The following is a 26,434-nucleotide window of genomic DNA, read 5'->3' as shown; positions in this document are numbered from 1 at the left end:
AGTGATTAATGCCAAATCCCTGTTGCCTGTGGAGAGGGTGATGTTTGACTTTCTTGTACAGCTGCAGTTTGTGTGGTGAAGGTGCTCCCACAATGTGGTAAGAAACATTACAGAGTATTCATTACAGCAACAGTGAATATTTGAAGATAATGTCAAAATCGAGAACGGTTTGTAGTTTTATTATCATGCTTATAATTTCTCAAAAATACTATTGAGAACTTTAGACATAAGGCCAGAGATGGAGATATTAGGTCAGGTGACCAAAAGCATTACCAAAAAGCAGGTTTTGAGGGATGTCGCAAAGGTGGAAAGCAGACCTGAGAGGTTTCGGCTGCAAATTTCAGACCAAGCTGCTGCAGCAACTGTAGAAACAGCCACACAGGTGAAGTAATGACTTAACAAATGGTTGAGAGTCTCGAAGAAAATGGATTGTCGAGGCCTCAGTGTGTGTGGTGCAGGGAGCTAAGGATTATTACAGCCAGGAATTAAATCAAGTGTGAGAATTTTAAATTGAGGGACATTGGCCAGGTGCTGGCAGGTGAGACTAGATTGGGTTGGGTTATCTGGTCAGCATGGACGGGTTGGACCGAAGGGTCTGTTTCCTTGCTGTACATCTTTATGGCTGTATGTTGAGTATAATTAGGAGCCTTTTGATGAATCAACAAGCAGAGATTTAGACTTGAGATTACAGAGGAGGTTGAATGTGGCAAGCTGGCCCTGAGTGTGTTTGGAAAATGAAGTCTGGAGATAACACAAGGTGGATGAAAGTATATGAGCTGATACAAGGGTAGAATCAGCTAGAAATAGTGGTCTTGGAGTGGGACTGGGCTGTCACACTCACCTCACCTCTGGGATTCAGCTGGTTGTCAGGTTGTGAATCAGGGTGGTAACACAATCGGAAGCTGACTGGCCCTGGTGGAGCCTAAAATGAGGGTCGCTCAGCTGACTGTTGCTGAGCAGTTGCTGCTTGATAGCCATGTTTATAACACCTTCCATCACTTTACTGCTGATCGAGTGTGCACTGATAGATGGAAATTGCCTGGGTTGGGTTGCCCTGTGTTTTTGTGTTGAACATCCCTGGGCAATGTTCCACATTGTCGGTAGATGCCAGTGCTGGAGCGGTACTTGGATTGGTGGGTGGCAAGTTCTGGAGCACAAGCCATCAGTATTATTGCCAGAATATTGGCAGGGCCCATAGCCTTTGCACGACTTAACCATTTCTTGATGTTATTCAAACTCAACTGAACTGCTTTAAAACTCACATCTGTGATGTTGGAAACCACTGGAGAAGGCTGAGATGGATCATCCCACTTTGCACTTCTGGCTGCAGATTGCTGCAAATGCTGTCATCTTATCTGGTGCATGGGGTGTGAGGCCCCTCCATCAGTAAGGGTGGGGATATCTGTGATGCTTCCTGCAGTGAGTTGTTTAATTGTCCATCACCATTCACAACTGGGTGTGGCAGAACTGCAGAGCTCCGATCTGTTCCACTGGATGTAGGATCACTTAGCTCTGTTGCTTGCTGCTGATGCTGTTTGATATGCAGGTAGTTCTGTTTGATAGCTTCACCAGGTTGGCACTTCATTTTTAAGTCTGCCTGGTGCTGCTCATGGCATGCCCTCCTTTCCTGTCCATTGTGATGGGTGAGAGTAGGATTTACAAACCCATGAGATTACAGATTGTGCTGGAGTACAGTTCTGCTGCTGTTGATGTCCCACAGTGCCTCAGAGATACCCAGTTTGAGATCCTACTTCTCTTCAAAGTCTGTCCCATTTAGAATGGTGATAGTGTCACTCAACACAATGGAGGTTTTTCTCAACTTTAAGGCAAGACTTTGTCTCCAAAAGGAATGTGTGATGGTCGCTCGTACTGATACTGTCATGGACAGATGGATCCGCAGCTGGTCAATTCATAACAATGAGATCAAGTATGTTTTTCCCTCTTGTTGGTTCCCTCACCACCCGCTGCAGACTCAGTTGAGCAGCTATGTCCTTTAGGAGCTGGCCAGCTCAGTCAGTAATTCTATTATAGAGCTAGTCTCGATTGTGGACATTGAAATCCTGTACCCAGAGTACATTTGACACCATTTTATTGCCTCAGTGCTTCCTCCAAATGTTATTCAACATGAAGGAGGAGTGATTCATCAGCCAAGGGAGGACGGTACGTGGTAATCAGCAGGAGCCATGAGTCTCCGGAGCCAATGCTGTGTACTCCCAGGGCAAATCCTCCCTGTCTGTACACCACTGTGCCACCATCTCTACCTGGTCTGTCCTGCCGGTGGGACAGGACATATCCAGAGATTTCAGGAGAAAGTGAAGACTGCAGATGCTGGAGATCAGAGTCAAGCGTTTGGTGCTGGAAAAGCACAGCAGGTCAGGCTGATGAAGGGCTTAGGCTAGAAACGTCGATTCTCCTGCTCGGATGCTACCTGATTGTTGTGCTTTTCTAGCACCACACTCTCGATATCTAGGGATGGTGATGGTGGTGTCTGGTTATTGTTTGTAAGGGATGATTCCGTGGGTATGACTATGTCAGGCTGTTCCTTGACTAGTCTGTGAGACAGCTCTGCACATTTTGGCACCAAAAACCATATGTTAGTGAGGAGGACGTTGCACCATCGAGAGAGCTGATTCTGTGGTTGTAATTTCTGGTGCCGTGTTAGTTGCCAACTGGTCCATCCAGTTTCATTCCTGTGTTGAGACTTTGCAGTGATTAATACAGTGAGTAGCTGGCTGGGCCGCTGTCAGGTTGGCAGGATTTGTTTCGCCATTGACAATGGTTTCATGGAGATCAGCAGATTCCTAATACGTTGTTTTTTTTTCTTGAATTCAGATTCCACCATCTGCCAAGATGGGATTCGAACCAGGACTTCAGCCGTTTGTTTTAAAATTCTAGGTAAAAGCTAAATACATCAGGTTTGTTGATTCATTTTAAATATCACTAACCCTGGTTTTGTTTCTTTGTAAAACACTGCCCATCATCCTGTCTCCTCCATCCTCCCCTCCAACAACGAGTGAGGAGCACATGGAGTTTCTCTGTCACTAAGACTGAGATAATCCGATCTGCTCCTTCTCTCCCTCCCACTAGCCTGCTGAGCCAAACTGCCTCACGTGGTGTTCCTGGTTTTGTCCTAAACCTACATCTTTCTCCAGTGTCTTTTCAAGCCTTATCAGAGCTCACCTTGACCCTTTACCCGAATCTCGCTAAACTCACTTTCCAACTCTTTCCTCCACTGCTGCCTCATCACTACCCCCCCCCCCCCCCCCCCTGCCAATTCATGGATATTGTTCCTTGTTCTGTCTGTTGGTCTTTTTTTGGTTATGTCCTTCTCTCCCATTCTGTGAAAAACTGATATTTGACCTCACTGTTGTTGGAAAATCCTGCTCCATCTCTACTCTCCTTTTCCTTTCTGAATTCCTTGCATTTGGTGTCCCTCAACGATCTATCCTTGGTCTCTCCTGTATCTCACGTACATAGTGCCAGGAGGTGATATCATCCAAAAACACTGTGTTAGGTTTGACATGTACACTGACGATGCCCAGCACTCCCTCCCCATCATCCCTCTCCATTACTCCACTGTTCCTCAGTTATCAAACTGTTTACCACACTCCTACTACTCGATTAGCTGCAGTTTCCTCCAATGAAACATTGTCACGGTTAAACCCATTGCCTTACCTTTACCTTTCTGCTGAGCCCCTCCCTCCCACTGGGAACTCTCTGAAGCAGAATGACACTCTTCACAACATTGCTGTTATATCTGACCCCAAGGTGACCTTCTGATCAGACATCCACGCAATCACAACACCAGGAACTCCAATCTCTTAAACGTTGCTTTTCTCCACCTCACCCCAGCTCCATTGCTACTGAAACCCCTTACCCATGTCTGTGTTGCCTTAAACTTGAATCCAAAACAGAATCCTTGATTCCGTGACTCAGAATCTGGTTTCAGACCCCCCTCTCAGTATTTACCCTCAGACACATCCTCTCAGTATTTATCCTGTCAAACCCCTTAAGAATCCCATCTATCTCAATGAGATCACCTCTCTTTCTCCAAAATCCAGTGAGTAGAGTTCCAAACTTTTCAGCCTTTATCTAAAAGATAATCCCTCCAAACCAGGGATCGTCTCATTGAATCTTCCCTGAATTGCCTCCAATAAAGTGACACATTTCCTTATCTAAAGGGACCAAAACTGCTCTCATTACTGCAGATATGGTGGTCTCACCAGCACTTCCACACGTTACTCTCAGGTAGAGACCCCAAACTCTAATACTGAAAACCTTTGAAACAAAACATTCGATTCCCCTTCCTGATTCCCTGTTGTAACTGTGTGGTAGCTTTCTGTGTTTCCTGAACAATTACCCCTGGTCCCTTTGTGGTGCAGCTTTCTACAGTTTCCAACATTTAAATAGTACTTTGTTCTTTTATTATCTCCTCCAAAATGAGCAATTTCCCATTTTTCCCAAGTTACACCCCATCTGGCAACTTGTTGCCCCCTTCTCCTGTGCATCTTTCTTTTTTCATAATCCTCTAAGACCTTTACAGTTATGCCTTTTCTAGGAGATATCCCCCCTTCCCATTCTTCCAAACATTTACTGGGAGCACTGGGCAGTGGGAAGCAGACAGAGTTGCTGTCTTTTTAGGGATACGCTTTGGAGTGATTGAGAGGATCTTCCTACCCATTGGTCAGGATGGAGACAACTTGCCCATCGTTAGGCATTAGCCTTTCACACCCATGTCTTATTGATGAGGCAGAGCGGCAGCACGGAAAGAAAGAAAAGAAAGGAATTCTTGTTCCCCATATCTCACTGACGCTTGGATCATTTTCTCCAATGTGTCAAAGAACTGCTGTGTTCAGTCACATGAGATCTCAGGTTGGAATCTCCTAGAAACCCACAGATTTCCCTCTGAGTTGACTGCTGATGTCCTCTAGGGTAATATGTACAGTAATCCTGGGCCACAAGGAGGGGATGGTGTGAGTTTCTAACTTAAACTGATAGTGACAGATTTTATAAACTTGTATTACGGGATATTATTGGTGGACATTCAGTTGGTAATCTCAGTAAATATTCTGCTAAACTCTAATTGAATTACTCAGTATATCAGGATCTGGATATTCGCATTGTGTGTGTGAGTATTGTGTTCCAGACCAATCCCATTTGCTGCTTAAAAATTCTCCTTTGAATCATCGCATTCTCTCAAAAGGTCTCCCCAAACCTTCAATGTGTCATGTAATCCTTTTATGATGACCTGATGAGTGTAAGGTTTATTATTCGAATGTGTAATTTCTGTATAAGGATTTCTCAGAGAGGGAGCAGAATATTCTTAAAGGGGAGAATAGCCATTTTGAGGGGAGGCTGTTGTTTACTAGTATCAATGACATAGGAATAGAAGAGTTCACATTATTGGATCATTGGAATCTCTTGTGGGGTAGAATTGCCCTCCATCAGAAGGATGGATTGTACCTGCACTGGAAGGGAACAGTGGCTAGTGCTATTCAGGAGGCATTAAATCAGTTAAGGAATGTGGGTAAACCCAGAGAGAGAGTGAGGGAAGAGCTCAGTCTGACGCTGGTACAGTTCAGACGTCAAACAGTCAAGGCAGACAAGGGCAAGGCACAGAATGAGCAGTTACACTGCATTTATTTCAATGCAGGAGGCCCGATAGGTCGGGCAGAGGAGCTCAGGGTATGGTTTTGAACATCGCACTGGAATATTATAGCAATTACAGAGGCATGACTTAATGATGGATAGGACCAGCAGCTTAATGTTCCAGTGTATAGATGCTATAGCAAAGATAGAAAGGGGGCAACAGAGCAGGGGGAGAGGTATTTTTGATAAGGGATAACATTACAGCTGGGCTTCAAGAGGGTATTCCTGGGAGTACATCCAGGCAGAACTGAGAAATAAGAAAGGGATGATCTCCTTATTGGGATGGTACTATTGACCGCCCCCCAACTTCCCCAATACTCAGCAGGAAGTTGAGAAGCAAATTTACTAAGAGATCACTTATCTGTAAGAATAGTATAGTTGTGGACAAGACTTGACCTTCTTTGTTATTCATTCACAGGATGAGGGTATCACTGACTGGGCCCAAAGGGCAGTAAAGAGTCAACTACATTGCTGTGGGTCTGGAGTCACATGTAGGCCAGACCAGGTAAGGATGGCAGATTCCTTCCCTGAAGGATGTTAGCGAATCTGATGAGGGTTTTTTTCGCAATAATCAACAATGGATTCGTGGTCTTTAATAGATTCTTAATTCCAAATTTTTATTGAACTCACATTCCACTGTCTGCCGTGACCTGATCCAAACCCTGGGCCTCAGAACGTTATCTGGGTGTCTGGATTATCCATCTAATGATAATCTCACTAGGCCATTTGGCAGGGTGAGAGACTGAAGTATCCGTGGGGCAGCACATCAGCACCAAAGATCCCATGGTCTCTGCAGAAGATAGAAAGGGCTGGGGAGGGAGAAATATCCCTGGTGGTGGGGTCTGACTGTAGGTAGCAGACATAGCAGAGGTTAATGGAGATTAGTGGGTGGCAGGTGAGGACCGGGGGATTATATTCTTATTGTGGTTGGAGGTGTGGGGGGAAGGCAGAGGTACAGGAAGTGGAGGATATGCGTTGGAGTGCATTGTTGATCAAGTGGGTGAGAAACGCGGTCCTTGAAAGAGGAAACCTTTCTGGGATGTCCTGGAGTGGAATTGCTTCTTCTGGGAGCAGATATGGCAAAGGCGGAGGAATTGGGAGTACAAGATCACGTTTTTACAGGAATATACTCGAGGGTAATCAGGAGAGCAAAAAGGGGACTTGAAATATCTCTAGGACATAGTTTAAGGAGAATCCAAAGAGATTCTACAAATACTTTAAGCATAAAATAATAACCAGACAGACAATAGGACCCCTTAAAGATCAACAAGGCCATCTATGGAACAACAGGATGTGGGAGAAATACTATGCTCTTCTATTCTACAGAGTTTGGAGAAATAAGTAGTGATAACTTGAAAAGTGTCTATGTTACAGAGGAGGAAGTACTGGATGTCTTAAACAGTAGCAAGGTGGATAAATCCCTGGGACCTGATCAGGTGTATCCCAGAAATTTGTGGAAAGCTAGGAAGGTTTTGGCAGTGCCCCTCCCTGAGGTATTTATATCATTGTTTGTGACAGGTGAGGTGCTGGAAGATGGGTGCCATTATTTAAAAAAGGTGGTAAGGAAAGGCCAGGGAACAAGAGAACAGTCAACCTAATGTCAGTGGTAGGTAAGTTGTTGGAAGGGATTCTGAGGGACAGGATTTACATGTATTTGGAAAGACGAGGATTGATTAGGGCTAGTTAACATGGCTTAGTGTGTGGGAAATTCTTCCTCTCTCTAACTTGATTGAGTTATTTTGAAGATGTGACAAAGGTGATTGATGAAGGCAGACTCTGGACGTTGTCTATATTGACACTGAACCATGTTCCACAAAGCAGACTGGTTAGCAAGGTTAGATAACATGAAATGTTGGGAGAACTAGCCATTTGGATACAAAACTGGCTTGAAGGTAGGAGGCAGAGGGTGGTGATGGAGGGTTGCTTTGTGGACTGGAGGCCTGTGAGCAGCATTGTCCTGCTGGAATGGATATTGGGTCCTTAAATAAATGACTTGGATGTGAATATATGAGATATGGTCAGTGGGTTTACAGAAGACACCAAAATTGGAGGTGTAGTGGACAATGAAGAAGGTTAGTTCAGAATGCAACAGTATCTTGACCAGATGGGACATTGGAGCAAGGAATGGCAGACTGGGTTCAATTTAGACAAATGTAAGCTGTTGGATTTTGGAAAGACAAATCAGAGCAGGACTTGTACACTTAATGGTAAAGTCCGTGGGAATGTTGCTGAACATAGAGACCATGGAATGCAAGTTCATTGTTCCTTGAAAGTAGAGTCGCAGGTAGGCAGACTAGTGAAGGTGGTCTTTGGTATGCTTATATTTATTGGTCAATGCATTGAGTACAGAAGCTGGGACGTCAAATTGTGGTTGAACAGGACATTGATTAAGCCATTTCAGGAATTATGTTTAAAGTTCGAAATTCCCTGTTCTGGAAAGGATGTTGTGAATCTTGAAAGAGTTCAGACAAGATTTACAAAGACTTTGCTAGGGTTGGAGGATTTGGGCTACAGGGAGAGGCTGAATAGGCCAGGGTTAATTTCCCTGGAGAGTCAAAGACTGAGAGGTGACTTCATGGAGATTTATAAAATCATGAAGGGCATGGATAAGGTGAACAGCCAGGGTCTTTTCCCCCCAGTTAGGTGGGTTCAAAACAAGATCACATTGGTTTACGTTGAGAGGGCAAAGATTAAAAACGGATCCAAGGGGCAAAGTTTTCAAGCTGTGTGTGGTGTATGTGTGGAATGAGCTGCCAGATGAAGTAGTGGAGGCTGATACAATTACAACATTTGAAAGGCATCCGATTGGGTACATGAATAGGAAGAGTTTCCAATAATACGGACCAATAGCTGGCAAATGGGGCTCCATTTGTTGAGGATTCCTCGTTGTCATGGACCAATTGGACCAAAGGTCTGTTTCTGTGCTGTACATCTCTATGACACTAATAAATGAAAATAAGATGTGTTCCTCTTTTGTGGAGAGCTAGCAGAAGCACAGATAATTGTCCTTTGAGCTGAGAAGGTTAAGCAATGATTTTGACCATGTGCAAATTTGTTTCTAGGATATCTAATCTGCAGAGAGAGAGAGGGGAATTGTTAACAATGTCACAATTTTAGTAACTATTTTCAGGTAATTGGCAAATAATGTGAATATGTGAACTTTTTTTATTCAGTAAGTTCTGAGTATCTGGAAAAGTCTGAATGGCAGCTGGACACAGACTCAGCAGTTATTCATAAACAGATTTGGAATTTTACTTTTTAAGGGAAGATTTGGGGGTCTATGGGCAAATGGGAAGAGAATTGGGACAGATTTGCAGCATCTCCAGAGGGAGAGGGTACATCCCAAATGGGCTGAATAGCCCCAGCCCCTGTGCTCTGTGATACTGCCCCATTGACTGTGAATATTGAAGCTCATCCCAGGGCAGAGAGAGGGAGGATCCCACCACTCACCTCACAATGGGCCCCGAATGATTGATGTCAGCGCAGGTCAATAGGGGACAGAGAGCAGTACTGGAGGACCAGGTTGTACCAGTTTGTCCTCCAACCAATCGGAGTGAATGAGGGCATCCTCAAGGCTGGAACTAAAGAAAGGCACATATCGCAGAGATCTGAGAAACTGGAGGACATGAGATAGGGAGCGTTCTGTGGCTGGTGAGGAATTATATAAATAAGGAAGAGTTGTGAGGCTGGATGAAGTGACAGTGATCGGGAGAGTTGAGGATGGAGGAATTTAGAGTTAGTGAGGATTAGAATCATATTGTTATCCAGCAAGGAAACAGGCCCTGTGGTCCAACCAGTCCATGCCGACCATAATTCCAAACTGAACTAATTGTACTAGCCTCCGCTTAGTCCACATCCATCCAAATATTTCCTATTTATGTACTTATGTGAAAGTCTTTTAAATATTGTGATTGTATTCACAGCTACCACTTCCTCTGGAAGTTCATTTCACACGTATAATTTGTTTTTAAAACCCTAATGTCTTTTCCCAAATCTTTCTAATTTCTTCTCAAAATGAATGCACCTGAGTTTTGAATTCCCCCCCCACCCCCGGCTATCCAGCCTCTCCTTCGAACACAATCCCTCTATTCATGGCAACATGCTGGTAAATCTCTTCTGAACCTGCTCCACTTTAATAATATCCTTCCTATAACAGCACAACCAGAACTGGACAGAGTATTCCAGAAGAGGCCTCTCCAATGTCCTGTACATGCTCAACATAACGTCCCAACTCCTGGACTCAGAGGTCTGAACAATGAAGGTAAGTTTGCTAAGCACCTTCTTCACCAGCCTGTCTGCATGTAACACACACTTCAAAGACCTGAAGCCCTCGGTCGCTTTGTTCCCATATCACTACTCAAGACCCTACTTTTATTGAGTGTAAGTCCTACCCTCGTTTGTTTTGTCAGGATGTTATATTTTGCATTTATTCCAATCCAAAAAATTTTTGAGTATAAAGGCAGTAGGAGTATAATTAAGAGGGGAATCAGGAGGCAAAAAAGGGGACGTGAGATAGCTTTGGCGAATAGGGTTAAGGATAATCCAAAGGGCTTTTGTAAATACATGAGGAACAAAAGGCCAACTAGGGAGAAAATAGAGACCCTCAAAGATCAGCAAGGCAGCCATTGAGTGGAGCTGCAGGCGATGGGCGAGATAGGAAACAAGTATTTTGCATTAGTGTTTACTGTGAAAAAGTACATGGGAGATATAGAATGTGGGGAAATAAATGGTGACATCTTGAAAAATGTTCATATTACAGAGGAGGAGGAGGAGGTGCTCAATGAGTGGCTAAGGAGCTGGTGCAGGGGAAAAGGATTCACGTTTTTTGGATCGTTGTGATCTCCTCTGGAGTAGAGTTGACCTGCATAAGAAGAATGGTTTGTACCTGAATTGGAAGGTGTCTAATATCTAGGCAGGGAGACTTGCTGGTGATACTCGGGAGGCATTAAACCAGTGAGGGAGTGGGTGTAAACCCAAGAAGATGCTGAGAAAAGTGGTATGTCTGAGGCTGGTAGAGCTCAGAAGTCAAATAGTCAAGGCAGGCAAGGGTCAGTATTAATATAATGGGCTGAATGAAGTCGGACTGAGCAGTTGCACTGCATTTACTTCAATGCAAGAGTCCTGACAGGGAAGGCAGATGAGCTCAGGGTATGGTTTTGAACATGGCACTGGGATATTATAGCAATTACAGAGGCACCACTCAGGGATGGATAGGACTGGCAGCTTAATGTTCCAGGGTATAGATGCTATAGGGAGACTAGAAAGGGGACAAGAGAGGGAGTGGCATTTTTGATTTGGGATGGCATTATGATTTTGCTTAGGGAAGATATTCCTGGGAGTACGCCCAGTGAAGTTATTTAGGTGGAACTGGGAAATAAGAAAGGGATAATCACCTTATTGGGATTTTCTGCAAGGATTTCGTCCGGGTGCTCTGGTTTCCTCCCACAGTCCAAAGATGTGCAGGTTGGGTGGATTGTCCGGGCTGAATTGCCTACAGTGTTCAGGGATGTGCAGGTTGGGTGGATTGTCCAGGTTGAATTGCCCACAGTGTTCAGGGATGTACAGGTTTGGTGGATTATCCAGGCTGAATTGTCCATAGTGTTCAGGGATGTGTAGGTTGGCTGGCCCTGGGAAATGCAATGTTACAGGGGAAGGTTAGGAGGCTCTCCAGGTCAAGATCAATGTGATGGGCTGAATGACCTGCTTCCACACTGTTGGGAGTCTCTGATGATTCTACTAGTTTTAAAATAGTTACAGAAAATAATATACCAGATCTAAAAGTTAAGGTTCTGAATTGGACAAAGGCCAATTTTGATGGCACAAGGCAAGAACTTTCATCTGGCCCCTTAAGCCTGCTCTGCCATTCAATAAGATCAGGGCTGATCTTTTCATGGCCTCAGCTCCACATTCCCGATCTCTCACCATAACCCTTAATTCCTTTCCTGTTCACAAATCTACATTTTGCCTTAAAGGCATTCAAGTTGATAACGTCAAATGATGCACTCGGCAGGGAATTCCACAGATGCACAACCCTTTAGCTGAAGAAGCTCCTCCTGAACTCAGTCCTAAATCTGCTCCCCCTTATTTTGAGGTAATGCTCTGTAGTTTGACCCGCCCGCAGTGGAAATAGCCTCCCTGCTTCTGTCTTATCTACTCCCTTCATAATTTTATTGTTTCCTCTCCAACCTCCCATTCTTCTAAATTACAATGATTATAGAACCAGTTTTCTCAATCTCTCCACATACACCAACCCTCAACTCCCAACTCAAATTAGTGAACCTCCTCTGTACTCCCTCCAGTGCCAGTACATCCTTGCTAATGCAAGGGGACCAAACCTGTACACAGTACTCCAGGTGTGGCCTCTCCAGCACCCTGTACAGCTGCATCATAACCATCCCTCTAGCAATGAAGGACAATATTCCCTTCACTGCCATAATTACCTGCTGCACCTGCAAACCAACTTCCTGTGATTCATGCACAAGGACACCCAGCTCCCTCTGCACAGCAGCATGCTGCACGTTTTCACCATTTCATCATCAGTTTGCTGTTAGTCCGACCAAAATGGATGACCTCACATATCCCAACACTGAACTCCATCTGCCAGACCCTTACCCACTCACTTAACCTGTGCAGACTGACAGAGGCCTCTGCAGACATTGCTCTACCTCATCTTTGTATCAAATATGAACTCTGACACCATACACTTGGTCCTCAACTCCAAAACATTTGTGTAAATTGCAAACAGTTGTCGTGCCAACATTAATCCAAACACCCGTTTATTCCCATTCTTTATTTTTTGTTGGTTAACCGATCCAGTATCAATGATAATACATTACCCACAATGCCATGCATTTTTACCTTATTCAGCAGCCTTTTGTTGGCAACTTATCGGATACCTTCTGGAAATCCATGTACACCACATCCACAGAGTCCACCTTGTCCAACGTACTCGTCGTATCCTCAAATAATTCCATTAAATGCGTTAAATGTGACCTGCCTTTCATGAATCCATGCTGTGTCTGCTCAATGAGACAATTTCTACCCAGATATCTCACCACTACTTCCTTGAGAGATTCAAGCATTTTCCCCACTACAGAAGTTAAGCTAACGGGTCCTTTTTGAAAAATAGTAACACCACATTTGCAGCTTCCAGTCTGTCAAAACCATCCCAGAATCCAACAAATGGTAGTAAATTATCACGAGGTCTATTTGTTACTCCCCCCCTCCCCCACCATCTCCTTTAGTCCCTGGGATGCATTCCATCAGAGCCTGGATACCCATCTACCTTTAGGCTGTTATCTTTCCCAACATTTCCTCTTTACTGACAATGATTGCTTCTGTCTCCTCATCTGCCATTGCCTCCATAGGCCTGCGACAATGAGAGTGCACAGACAGTATGTTCCTGTTAAGGTCAAGGCTGGTAGGTGTAAAGAATGCTGCCTGACGAAAGATATTGTGGGCCTGGTCAAGAAAATGAAGGAGGCATATGGCAGGTACAGAGAGCTTTGTTTGTGTGAATCCCTAGAGGAGTATAGGGGCAGTAGGAGTATACTCGAGGTAAACCAGGAGGGCAAAAAGGGGACATGAGATAGCTTCAGGAAATAGGCTTAAAGAGAATCCAGAGTGATTGTACAAATACACTAAGGACAAACGAGTAACCAGGCAGAGAATAGGTACCCACAAAAATCATCAAGGCTGTCTGTGGAACCGCAGGAGGTGAGAGCGATTCTGTATGAGCGGTGAGATTTTACAAACAAAATGTGCACGTCGGAAAACACAAATTTGAACGTCCCAGTCTCGTGTTTACAGTAAACGGGGAATTGCCTCAGTGTGGCTGCAGGCATGAGTGCGCGCCGCCATCTTTATTCGGGGCAAGAATTCTCTGTACACATGTGGAGCCACCAGTTTTGTAGGGGGCAAGGTGCAGCCAGGCGCATGTGCAGCCTTTCTCTGGTACAGATTCATTGGGCAGGATTTACACAGAGCACATTCAAACTCCGAGAAATGGATGTCTATTTCTGGATTTGTTTCGTCATTCATTTAAATAATTTGGTATCGTAAATGAGTTTACAGGTCATACAAAATTGGAGGGGTGTGGATAATGAAGAAGGTTACCTCAGATTACAATAAGATATTGATCAGATGGGGTTTAATTTAGGTAAATGTGATGTGCTGCATTTTGGAAAAGCAAATCAGGCCAGGACTTGTACACTGAATGGCAAGGCCCTGAAGACGTTTGCGCAACAAAGAGACCTTGGACTGCAGGTTCATAGTCCTTGCAAGTCAAGTTGCAGGCAGATAGGATGATGAAGAAGGTGTTCAGTGTATTTTCCTTTATTGGTTTGAGCATTGAGTATCGGATGTGGGAGGTCATGTTGCTGTACAGGACATTCATTAGGCCATTTTTGGAATATTGTGTGCAATTCCGGCCTGCCTCCTATCAGAAGGGTGCTGTGAAACATGAAAGATTTCAAAAAAGACTTACAAGGATGTTGTTCGGGTTGGAGGATTTGAGTTGTAGGGTGAGGCATAAAAGGCAAAGATGCTCCGGTGTTAGAATCATGAAAGTGTTGGCCCCTTAACAGCGCATCAATGAATATTCATGGGCTATGCATATACCTACATGAACACAGGCCACTCACAATATGAACACCTGTCTCCCTCTCTGTGCCTACATTCCTTGTCTGTGTGCCCTTTCCTGCTTCCCTTGTAACATTGTGGGTCTGATTACCCTCCCTGTACTGCAGCTATTCCCCTGTGTTTCTGTGTTTGCCTCAGCTCTCATGGCCCAATTCAGAATGTGGTTAGAATTATCTCCCACTGGGAGTCCCATGTTTATAATTACAGTTAAATAGGGTCCCATGTCATCTTTTAAATACATCAAACCTATTTCATCATCACAGTTTGGGGTTTGGTAATCCCCTGTGGCCCTTACACACATCAGGCTTCCTTTCTGTATGATCCTCAATATGACCCTTTTGTCCCTAAGTCACCAAAGTTATTTCAGCCCATTCAGCCTGTCCCCTCCCCAGTGTGTCCCTGTACTATCTGTAAATGCCTGGAGCCACTGATCGGCTGTGCATTGGGGGAACCGACTCTCACCCTCACCCTCTCATTGCAGGGACAGATTCTGCTGTACACGTCAGGGCATCTTGGCCTGAGGGAGGGTCCGTACATCATCTTCGGTGAGACTGTGTACCTCTACTAATTCATCCATATTGTCCCAATAAGGCCCATTATTACCATTTCCCTATCAGGCTGGGTCTTCATTCACCAACATCTGTCATTCAGTGGGTGAACGGTTCAGGTTTGGTTTCTGTTAGTTCCCCTTGTTGCTCCCTACTGTCTGTCCAAGTTTGAGCTTTGACGCCCAGTGGAGCCATAGACAGGGCCTTCTGGACCTTATAGGGCGGTGGGTCATCCCACCCATTGCCGTCCCTCTGTTCATACGTGGGCGATTCACCATCTAACCCGTTCCAGTCAGTGTCACCATCCTCACTGCCTTCTGAGGAGAGCAGGGCACTAGGTACCTCCCCCCACTGTAACTACCACCTGGCCTTTTGGCTTTAAAACCTCACGTCTGAGAACCACCACCTTCACTTGTTCCTGTTTCCCATAATAATTCAACATATCCTGTCATTCCTGGATTCAAACAGAACAAAATATGAATTTGGTTTTACTTGAAATATTAATAATTTGACATTCACTTTGACATATCTATAAAGGTGAGAATTGTACTGTGATTATTCAAGTGAATTTAACGTGCTCATACAATGAATATAACTCTGATAATCAACGACAATGAATGAACTGAATAATATGTGATTATTTGTACCAGTTCTTGCATTGAAAATTCAATTTTATTTTAATGCTTGTCACCCATTACACCGTGGGCATTGTTATTAGGGAATAAAGTAATGGAAGGATATCAGAGAAAATGCATAGACTTTAATTTTAGCTTCACTGCAAGAATGAACCAAAACAATATTTGGAAATATGGTTAAACTACATAACAAAGTTTCCAGTGTCATTATTGACATGAAAACTATTTTAGATTGCAAGTTGTTTTGCTCTAAGAATAATTGGAAATGAATTGTGATTTATGAATTGACCATTTAAAATATATTTTGAAGAGAATAGTCAGATATTTTTTTTGGAGGAAACTTAGGAAAGGAAATAAATATGTATGCATTGGTATTAATAGTTTTAAAATGTTTGGAAGTTGACTAGAATTATTTGATCGAGAGAGGCTGCATGACTATTAAGACTAATTCACCTTTTTCATTTCATTGTTGGTTTCCCTAGAATCTGTTGTGGTCTAAACTCCTGTTGTGTGCAATGGACTGTCACTAATAGCTTAATTAACCTGCGAGTCTCAGATCAGGTTTCCTTTGTCTGTAAGTGCGCGACACACCTGCTTTTCTGAAGGAAAACAGAAACTCTTTTCAAAGGAAATAAGTGGCAGTTCTCACTGAGAATGATTTCTACCACGCACCATAAGCAGGGAAGTGTTTTTCTGAAGAATTTCATTGTCTATCTACTACTATCTACACACAGGTTTGTCATATACCTGTGTTTGTCAGTTTGTGGAGGATTCAGCACCTTTGTTTTGAGCTAGTTTTATACAAGCAGTTGGTTCATTCTGTCTTTGCCAAGAATGTTGTTTACTTTCCCCTTTTACTGTGATTCTGCAGGTTAGAATATTCTGAGAGTCAGTAATATTCAATAACTGAACGTTGAATGATTTTGACTCTAACAGAGCAGTGGCCTTGTTTTCAGCTCATTATTCACTTTCCATTTCCTGGTTGTGTTGAATGTTACAGAATCAGGCTCTGAGCAATGTTTCCATTCACTTGTGTTGGAGTCACTGACAGCCACGTGGTCAGTCAGTTTCAGGCTGATGGATCAGTTTCTCTGTCCTATTAGATGGTGGTCACTTGCTCAGTTTCCGATGGCTCACCTGAGCATCAGTCCATCAGCTGCTGAAACCCTCCATCCAGCATTTGTTCCCTCTCACAGTGACTACTCCAATACAGTCCCAGCTTGTCTCCCCATTTACCTCCACATACTCATGGTCACCTCAGATTTTACTGTCTGTGTCCTTAAAGCAAGTCACGTAAGACATCTACCTCCATTTTAACCTCATCTACATTATGTTCAGAAATATGATTTTAAAATTTGGTTCACTGCTTTTAAACCTACCCATGCCTTCACCCTGTCCTCCCAGTGTAGTACCACACCTCCCTGAGGGAGCTGCACTTATCCAATTCCAGCTGCATGAGAGTTTCTTGTTTTCATCTCCTCCCTGTTGGTGGCTTTAGTTTCAGCTGCTTTGAACCTAAACTTGGTAATTCTCTTCCCCCAATCCCTTCAACTCTCCTCCATTCTATCAGCACTCCTTTATTTAATCCAGTTTGATCAAGGTTTTGGTTTCCACCCGTAAAACTGTCCCTTTGTCGCTCGGTAACAGCCTCGTGTTATCATTGCTGAACTGTTAATCCAGAGACCCAGCGAATATTCTGGGGACCCTGATTCAAATCGCATTACAGCAAATGTGGACCTTGAATTTAATAATCATCTAAAATTATGGGTCTGTTGATGACCATGAAACTATTATTGATTTTCAGGAAAAACCCATCTGTGTCACTGATGTCCTTCAGGGAAGGAATCTACCATCCTTACCTGGTCTGGCCTACATGTGACTCCTGACCCACAGCAATATTGTTGACTCTTTACTGCTCTCTGGGTAATAAATGTTGCCCTAGCCAGTGGCGCCTACATGCAGTGAATGAATTTTAAACAAAGCTCTCAGTCCTGGGATCATGTGAGAAAGAAGCAGAAGGTGACCATTATGCCCCTCGAGCCTGCTCCACCATTCAGAAGACCAAGCCTGATCTGTTCGTGATTTTTATACCATCTTGCCCCAATGCCCCTTAACACGAATCTATCAACCGGTGTCTTAAAAATACTCAGTGAATCCACCTTCTGGGGCAGAGTTCCAAAGTTGCACAGCCTTCTGAGAGGAAACAAATTTCATTATCTATGTCCTGAAAGGGTGAAGCCAATTTTAAAGCAGTTCCCTCTAGTTCAGAAATGACCCACAAGAGGAAATATCCTTTCCACATCCACCTTATCAAACCATGCAGGATCTTATTGGGCGGCACGGTGGCACAGTGGTTAGCACTGCTGCCTCACAGCGCCGGAGACCCGGGTTCAGTTCCCGCCTCAGGCGACTGACTGTGTGGAGTTTGCACATTCTCCCCGTGTCTGCGTGGGTTTGCTCCGGGTGCTCCGGTTTCCTCCCACAGTCCAAAGATGTGCAGGTCAGGTGAATTGGCCATGCTAAATTGCCCGTAGTGTTAGGTTAGGGGTATGGGTGGATTGCGCTTCGGCGGGTCAGTGTGGACTTGTTGGGCCAAAGGGCCTGTTTCCACACTGTAAGTAATCTAATCTTATATACTTCAGTCATGTCACCCCTCACTCCAACTGAAACAAAACCAGCCTGTCCAACCAACCCACATTTTATTTCTGTCATGCCGGTATGAGTTGGGTTGAAATGTTGTCTAATGTTTATTATGCAGTGAATGTGTTGCTTCACTGGGGGGTTTCAAGAATCAAAATGAGCCATACTAGCTTTCCTGTCTCACCGTATTACGTATAGCTTACATCACTGTCGTGTTTCCATGCCTCCCTACGTTGTCTAATGAAAAGGAAGGAGAGATAGATTGAGAGAAGTTGTTTGAAAATTTGTTGTCGTCAAAAAAATATTTGGTCTTTTTGTAGAGATTGCATTATAATTGAAATAACCAGTTCGTTAAATATTACTGACAAAATAGTACCAACAATTTACCAATGACTGAGGCCAGGATTAATAGCCAGTTATTTCCCTTCTTTTTCCTTACTCCCTTCTTGTGGTTGGGGGTTATATTAGCAATGTTCCTGTCCTCTGGGACAGTCCCTGACTCCAGTGATACCGGAAAGCTCACAATTAAAGCCTCCACTATCCCTTCAGCTATCACCTTCTGGGGCGTGGTCCATCTGTCCAGGTAATAGATCTATTTTCAAATTTTTCAATTTTTTACCATTTTCTCCTTGGTGACTCTTAAATGCTCTCTGGGTAATACATTTTTCCCTAGCCAGTGGCACCTACATCTAGTGAATGAATTTTAAACAAAGCTCTCAGTCCTGGGATCATGTGAGAAAGAAGAAGAAGGTGACCATTCGACCCCTCGAGCCTGCTCCACCATTCAATAAGACCAAGCCTGATCTGTTCGTGATTTATATTCCACACTCATCTCTGTTCCACTGCCACCCGCCCCACCCCCACCCCCGCCACCCCGACTGTCCCTGAAGTTTTGGGATAGTATTTGTGTCTTCCACCATGAAGACTGATGCAAAGTACTTATTCAGTTCCTTATCCATTTCTTTGTTCCCCATTACTATTCTTCCAGCCTCAATTTCCAGCAGCACAATGTCCATTTTCGCCTCTCTTTTGAACTTTATGTAACTAAAGAAACTCTGGCAATCATGTTTTTAATATTACTGACTAGCTTTCTCTCATGCTTTATCTTCTTTCTCCTTATGTTTTTTCTTCATTGTTCTCCATTGTTCTTTTTTGGCTTCCCATTTCACTGACATCCCACTACCCTTTGCCATGTGATATGTTGCTTGTATGCTTTCCCTGACTTCCCGAGTCAGCCATGGTTGCCTCACCCTCCCTGATCCATGCTGCTTTTTCCTCGGGATGAATTTTTACTGTGTCATCCTGATTACTCCCAGAAACCCTAGCCATCACTGTTCCACTCTCTTTTCTGCTTGACTCCTCTCTCAGTCAATTCTCTCCAGCTTCTCCCTCATGTCTCTGTAGCTGCCTTTATTCAGCTGGAATACAGTTACATCTGATTCCATCTTCTCCCTCTCAAACTGCCGCGTAAATTCTATCATATTATGGTCCCTGCCTCCTCAGTGTTCATTCACGTTAACCTACCTTATCAAGTCTGCCTCATTGCACAACACTAAATCCAGAATTGCCTGTTCCCTAGTGGGCTCCACTGCAACCTTCTTCAAAAAGCCATGTTGTAGAGATTCCACAAATTCATTTTCTTGCAATCCACTATCATCCTGATTTTCCCAGTCCCCCTGCATATTGAAATCCCCCAGATCACTGTAAACTTACCTTCCTTACATGCTTTTCCTATCTCCTCATGTAACTTATGCCCAAATCCTGACTATTGTTTCGAGCTCTGCAGATAACTCCCATTATATTTTTTTTTAACCTTTGCGGTTCCTCATCTCCACCCACACAGATTCTACATCATCTGAGCCAATGTCATTTATTGCTCTTGACTTAATTCCATTTCTTACTGTTCACTAACCCCAGCCTCTCTGCCCACCTGCCTGCCTTTTCATTTGGATGTGCATTCTTGGATATTTAGCTCCCAGAATGCTTCAGCCTAATCTTTTGCACTGATGTGTTCAGCTCTTCCATCATTGATGATGGGAATATTTGTAGAACCTCCTTTTCCGGTGAGTTGTTCAATTCTCCACCACCATTCTCGACTGGATGTGGAATGAATGTAGAGTTTAGATCTGATCTGTTGGTTGCTGCATCGCTCAGCTCTATCTGCAGGTGGGACCTGTCTCCAAAAGGACTGTGCTGTGGTAACCGACACTGACATGGACTGTCTCATTTTCTTCTTCAATCCAATCAAGCGAGCTATTGCATTTTATTCCCTCCGTTTTCCGATCTTAATAAATATCCAATCAATTTCAGAGCAAAATGCTTTCAAAATATTGAATCAATTTATTTGTTTAGATACTAGCACTAATTATCAAGTCATTGCCTTGACAATAACTGCATAATAATTTAAATTAGTTTTGCTAACAGGTATATTGTGGTTCATATATCAATTTAATTTATTGACTCTTAGGACAAATAGTATAACATTTTCTTTTTTCAGAATTCTAACAACAATTATTAAGTCATCAGCATTACAATAATTACACAAAGCTTTAACTTATTCTGGCTAACAATTACAGTGAATTTCATATTTGAAAATAATCTCGTGTTCGCTTGTACTAATACAGTAATATAAAAATCCATTTTCTTTCAGATCATCACACATACAAAAGAATCAATGATTTCTGATACAACACTCGTTGTAAAAATCTGACTTTTTTCTCATTAAGAGTCATCGAGTCATAGAGGCATACAACATGGAAACAGACCCTTCACTCCAACCCATCCATGCCGACCACATTTCCCAACACCATCTAATCCCACCAAATCCCTCCAAATTCTTCCTATTCATATACCAATCCAAATGCCTCTTAAATGTTGCAATTGTACCAGCCTTCACCACTTCCTCTGGCAGCTCATTCTATGCACTTACGACCCTCTGTGTGAAAAAGTTGCCCTGTAGGTCTCTTTTATATCTTCCCATCTCAACCTAAACCTACCATCTTTAGTTCTAGACTCCCCGACCCCAGAGAAAAGACTTTGCCTACTTACCCTATCCATGCCCCTCAAAATTTTGTAAATCTCTATATGGTCACGCCTCAGCCTCCAATGCTCCAGGGAAAACAGCCCCAGACTGTTCAGCCTTTCCCTGTAGTTCAAATCCTCCAACCCTGGCAACATCCTTGTAAGTCTTTTCTGAACCCTTTCAAGTTTCACAACTTCTTACCGGTAGGTAGGAGGCCAGAATTGCACGAAATATTCCAACAGTGGCCTAACCACTGTCCTGTACAGCCCAAAACATGACCTTCTGACTTCTGTACTCAATACTCTGACCAATAAAGGAAAGCATACCAAACGCCGCCTTCACTATCCTATCTACCTGCGACTTCACTTTCAAGGAGCTATGAACCTGCACTCCAAGGTCTCTTTGTTCAGCAACACTCCCAAGGACCTTACCACGAATTGTATAAGTCCTGCTAAGATTTGTTTTCCCAAAATGCAGCACCTCGCATTTAACTGAATTAAACTCCATCTGCTACTTCTCAGCCCATTGGTCCATCTGGTCCAGATCCTGTTGTAATGTGAGGTAGCCCTCTTGGCTCTCCAGTGCACCTCCAATTTTGGTGTCATCTGCAAACTTACTAACTATACCTCTTATGCTCGCATCCAAGTCATTTATATAAATGTCAAAATGTAGAGGAACCATCACCGATCCTTGTGGCACTCCACTGGTCACAGACATCCAGTCTGAAAAACAACCCTCCACCACCACCCTCTGTCTTCTACCTTTGAGCCAGTTCTGTATCCAAATGGCTAGTTCTCCCCATATTCCGTGAGATCTAACCTTACTAATTAGTTTCCTATGGGAAGAACGCCTTACTGAAGTCCATATAAGTCGCATCTACTGCTCTGCCAAAATCAAACCTCTTTGTTACTTCCTCAAAAAACTCAAGCAAGTTTGTGAGATATGATTTCCCACGCACAAAGCCATGATGACTATCCATAATCAGTGCTTGGCTTTCCAAACACATGTACGTCTGGTCTCTCAGGATTTGCTCCAACAACTTGCCCACCACCGAGGTCAGGCTCACTGGTCTATTGTTCCCTGGCTTGTCCTTACTGCCCTTCTTGCCCTAACGTTGGCACCACATTAGCCAAAGTCCAGTCTTCCGGCGCCTCACCTGTGACTATCGATGATACAAATATCTCAGCAAGAGGTCCAACAATCACTTCTCTAGTTTCCCGCAGAGTTCTCGGGTATACCTGATCAGGTCCTGGGGATTTATCCACCTTTACCCATTTCAAGACATCCAGGGTTTCCTTCTCTGTTATCTGGACATTGTGCAAGATATCACCATCTATTTCCCGACAGTCTATATCCTTTCCATATCCTTTTCCACATTAAATACTGATGCAAAATACTCATTTAGTATCTCCCCCATTTTCTGCGGCTCCCCACAAAGGCCGCCATTTGAATGACCTCGGTAACTTCAAATTTATTAATTTTGGAAACCTTAATTACTTTTCCCTGCAATAATTCCTGTTTATGTCCACACATAGCTCAGTCAAATAGCAAGGTGAGATTTATCATTATTCTAATGTTCGCTAATAGAGCTTTGAAAATCTATTTGTTGCTAATATGTAATAACTGTTCAGTTCAGTACATAGAACATCGAACAGTACAACACAGTACAGGACATTTGGTCCATGTGCTAACCTTTTATCCTCTTCTAAGATCAAACTAACATATATTCCCTTCATTTTGCTATCATTCATTTACGTAGCCATGAGTTACTTAGATACACTTACTGTATCTGACTCTACTACCACTGCTGGGAGTACATTCCGCACACTCATCACTCTGTAATAGGAACCTACCTCTGACATCTCCACTAAGCATGCCTCCATTCACCTTGAAATTATGCCCTCTTATGATAGTCATTTCCACCTGGGAAAAAGAGTCTCTGGTTGTTCACTCGATCTAAGCCTCTCATCACTCTATCTAAGCCTGTCTGTCAAGTTGCCTCTCATCCTTCTTTGCTCCAATGAGAAAAGCCCTAGCTCCTTCAACCTTTCATCAGAAGACGTGCCCTCTACTTCAGGCAGGATCCTGGTAAACCTCCTCTATGAGGGATCTATGGACATGGACTCCAAGATCCCTCTGTTCCTCCACACTGCCAAAAATCCTACATTTCATTCAATAGTCTGCATTCAAATTCAAAATTCTAAAATGAATCTCTTCACACTTTTCCAGGTTGAACTCAATCTCCTACTTCTCAGCTCAGATCAATGTCAATGTCCCGTTGAAATCTTGAAACACAGTTTAAAAGACAAATCAAATGAGTCCTAGATGAGTGTTCGCTACAAATAAAGGTACGTAGAATTCAGGAAGAGCTGACCTATTTGAATGATTAAACAATTCCTTCTAGAAAACACAGTAACTAAATCTTTCTTACAATTCAGTAATCCTGCAACTAGATTATACTTCTCAGTTTACATATCTTAATGAATATCTAATTAATGTCTGTGTAAACTGCTGGAAAATGTTTAATCATTTCATTTGTTGAAACGCCACCGTTAATTATCACATCGCTGTCACAATAAGTGAACTCTATTTTAATTATTGACTGAGGTCAAGTGACCTGTGGCCCGAAATTGAATGTTTGAAATTCACCGACAGCCACAGAAATCTGATCGAAAAGAAACCTGCTCAAATGAAATCAAACAGAGCCAGCATCATTCAGCTCCAGAAAAGAGGTCACAAAAGTTCCGGGGATCCAGTGACAACCAGCCTGAGAGTTGTGTATTCGAGAGGTTGAACCAGATTTTCTGGCATCTTGGCTTCCAGCCAGTTCCTGAGCATAGCACGCCTCTCATGGGAAGGAAAACAGTGAAGGATGTTTGTACCAACCCACTGGATGGATCGAATACAGCTCATGATCATCCTCAAAATTTTGTCACAAGATTATTAATCATTTGCCAAATCATGCAAAATAGCCCAATGCTACTGAAATCAAATTACTCTTAATCACTGCACATAAAACCAAACGATGGTCTTCAAGGTCACCTAATCACTGTTCACTGAATATCTCTTTGTAATAATCTTATTTTTCCCAGGATGAATAACCACAACAAACATCACCGTAACACCCCATCCAAAGATATGCAATAGGCACCTTCTTATAATTTACACACATCTTTCTCTGACCAATAATCACCCTTCATCATTAATAGATGAGCAAGCTAATACTGACATTTATTGAGATGAAGAAATTCCTGAATATTACTAATGTTTGTGATAGGTTTCTCGACTATTCATCACAGCAAAAGTGTAATTATGGCTCACTGTATTTGTAGCTGCAAGCATTTGCGCATAACCGATTATACATTTTTTCAGTGAAATTTTGAAAATAATTGTGCGACAAATACTGTTGCCTATTTTTTGCTGTGATACCCACATTCCTTATCTATTTATTCTCTTCCCAACTCTGACTCAAATTTGTAAATATTGATGATAAGAAAAATTCCATGAAATTATTCTTTTTGGGAAGAAATGTAAAGCAAGAAATTCTTGAATAACTGAGAATTATGAATGACAAAACAATGATAATTAATAATCACTGAATGTCTAATATGTTTTTTGTCAATCTACCAAAAAAGCAATTTAATCTTCATGTCTCTGATCTCAATAAAAAGTCTAATCAACATTAGAGCAAAATAATTTTAAAATATCGAATCATTTAATTTGCCAGAGTACTAAAATTAATTGTAAATTCATTGTCACTCCATTAACCAGACGGTAATTCAGTTAAATCTTTGTGACAAGCATCGTGAGATTCCCATTTTAGTTTAATATGTTATTTCTTACAATGAAAAATGTAGTCATTCTATCCAGGTTAAAACATCCACAAACCAACCAATGAAACAACCAAGCATTCATAGTAAATATGTTATCTCTTCTTGATGTGAAAACACAAAGTAATCATGGAATTAATATGAAACCTTAAGTCATGTCAGATTGCTATTCTACCCTAATAATTACTGTTCATGTCTACACTTTACACAGTTGCACAGTAAAATCAGATTTCTAACCAATTTAATGTTTGACATTAACTGTTTTTCAGACTAATTGTTGCTTATATCCAATATTTAATAATAGTTCAATCCAGTACATTCATCCCAAAGTGTAGTATCATGTTTCCATACATTGACTTGTGTAAACACATTGCACTGTACAGTTTTGCAATCATAGCAAATGCTGATTTTTATTGTAATAGTGCAATGCTAGTTGATTTTTAGTTCAATAATGGAATTCGTGTTGATGTTTATTTTAATCCTGTTTCATTTGCTTTGATTATATTTCAATTCCATACGAACATGCATTTTAATTTAAATGATTACACTAAAAGCTACATTGTGTTTCTTGCTAAAAAAAATTTTAAAGTTCCCATTCCACTTTCTTTTGTGAGAAATGAAGTTACCTACATCTCTTGTTCAGGTCAACAAACACAATAACTTTTGAATTCTTGAAAGTTGTACCCCTTTTTTTTTAAAAAAAAAGGAAAGTATCTTTTAGCTGAAATATCACGTCAAGAGATTTTTTGCTTTTTCAGATCATGTGCCCTGCAGAAGTGTTTTTATGTTCAATTTGTTACAACAAACAGCTGCTTTGGAACTGTTGATTTTGTTTTAATGTTTATTACAACATTACTTATTAATGTTCAATAATCACAAAATCATTCAAATTGATTTTCTATCAAATGTCATTGACTGTATCTTGTGGTCACTCAGATATTCACTTTCTTTACCAATAATTTTCTTCCAAATTCAGGTACTAATGTTTCAACATTGATCAGGATAAAATCACATAAATTAAAAATACATGTTTCTACAATTAATTGAATTGAATGAAATGCATTACTGTATTTTTTGCGAGAAATGAAGTTACCTATATCACTTGTTTAGTTCAATAAACACAATAACTTTTGAATTGTATTGTCTGCATTTTTCATCAAAAATAAATTATTTTCAATAATAACTGGCTCATTTATTGTTCCCAGTCCATCAATCTCGCGACTATATTTCAGTTTTCAGTTTACTGAGCATAATGAACGTCTAATCAACATCAGAGCAAAGTGTTTTTAAAATATTGAATTGATTTATTTGTTCAGATTACAGCATTTATTTTGAATTCATTAGCCTTATAATAATTGCAGAATAATTTGTTTGTGTTTCTAACGTGATCCACATTTTAATTTAATGTATTGTTTAATTTAATCCACTGTAACAATATTGTTGTTTTCAGGTCAACTATCCCACAATGGA

General features: G+C 42.1%; 1 long non-coding RNA gene across 3 annotated transcripts; it reads left to right on the top strand.

The window, feature by feature from the left end:
• On the top strand, positions 1-26,089 carry LOC140483961 (uncharacterized). Of its 3 annotated transcripts, XR_011962098.1 has the most exons (7): positions 1-97; positions 2,833-2,915; positions 6,068-6,154; positions 9,806-9,910; positions 18,581-18,695; positions 20,763-23,482; positions 23,790-26,089. It is a non-coding gene; the product is annotated as an uncharacterized lncRNA (long non-coding RNA). The 3 variants fall into 3 exon arrangements; XR_011962099.1 differs by lacking the exon at positions 18,581-18,695 and having other exon boundaries at positions 20-97; positions 23,364-23,482; positions 23,790-26,079; XR_011962100.1 differs by lacking the exons at positions 6,068-6,154; positions 9,806-9,910; positions 18,581-18,695 and having other exon boundaries at positions 29-97; positions 23,364-23,482; positions 23,790-26,079.
• Positions 26,090-26,434: the final 345 nt, after the last annotated feature.

The sequence above is a fragment of the Chiloscyllium punctatum genome, chromosome 12 (genome assembly GCF_047496795.1).
Source record: "Chiloscyllium punctatum isolate Juve2018m chromosome 12, sChiPun1.3, whole genome shotgun sequence".
NCBI lineage: Eukaryota > Metazoa > Chordata > Chondrichthyes > Orectolobiformes > Hemiscylliidae > Chiloscyllium > Chiloscyllium punctatum.
Note: the sequence above shows the minus strand (reverse complement) of the source record. Positions and strands in the feature narration are given on the sequence as shown.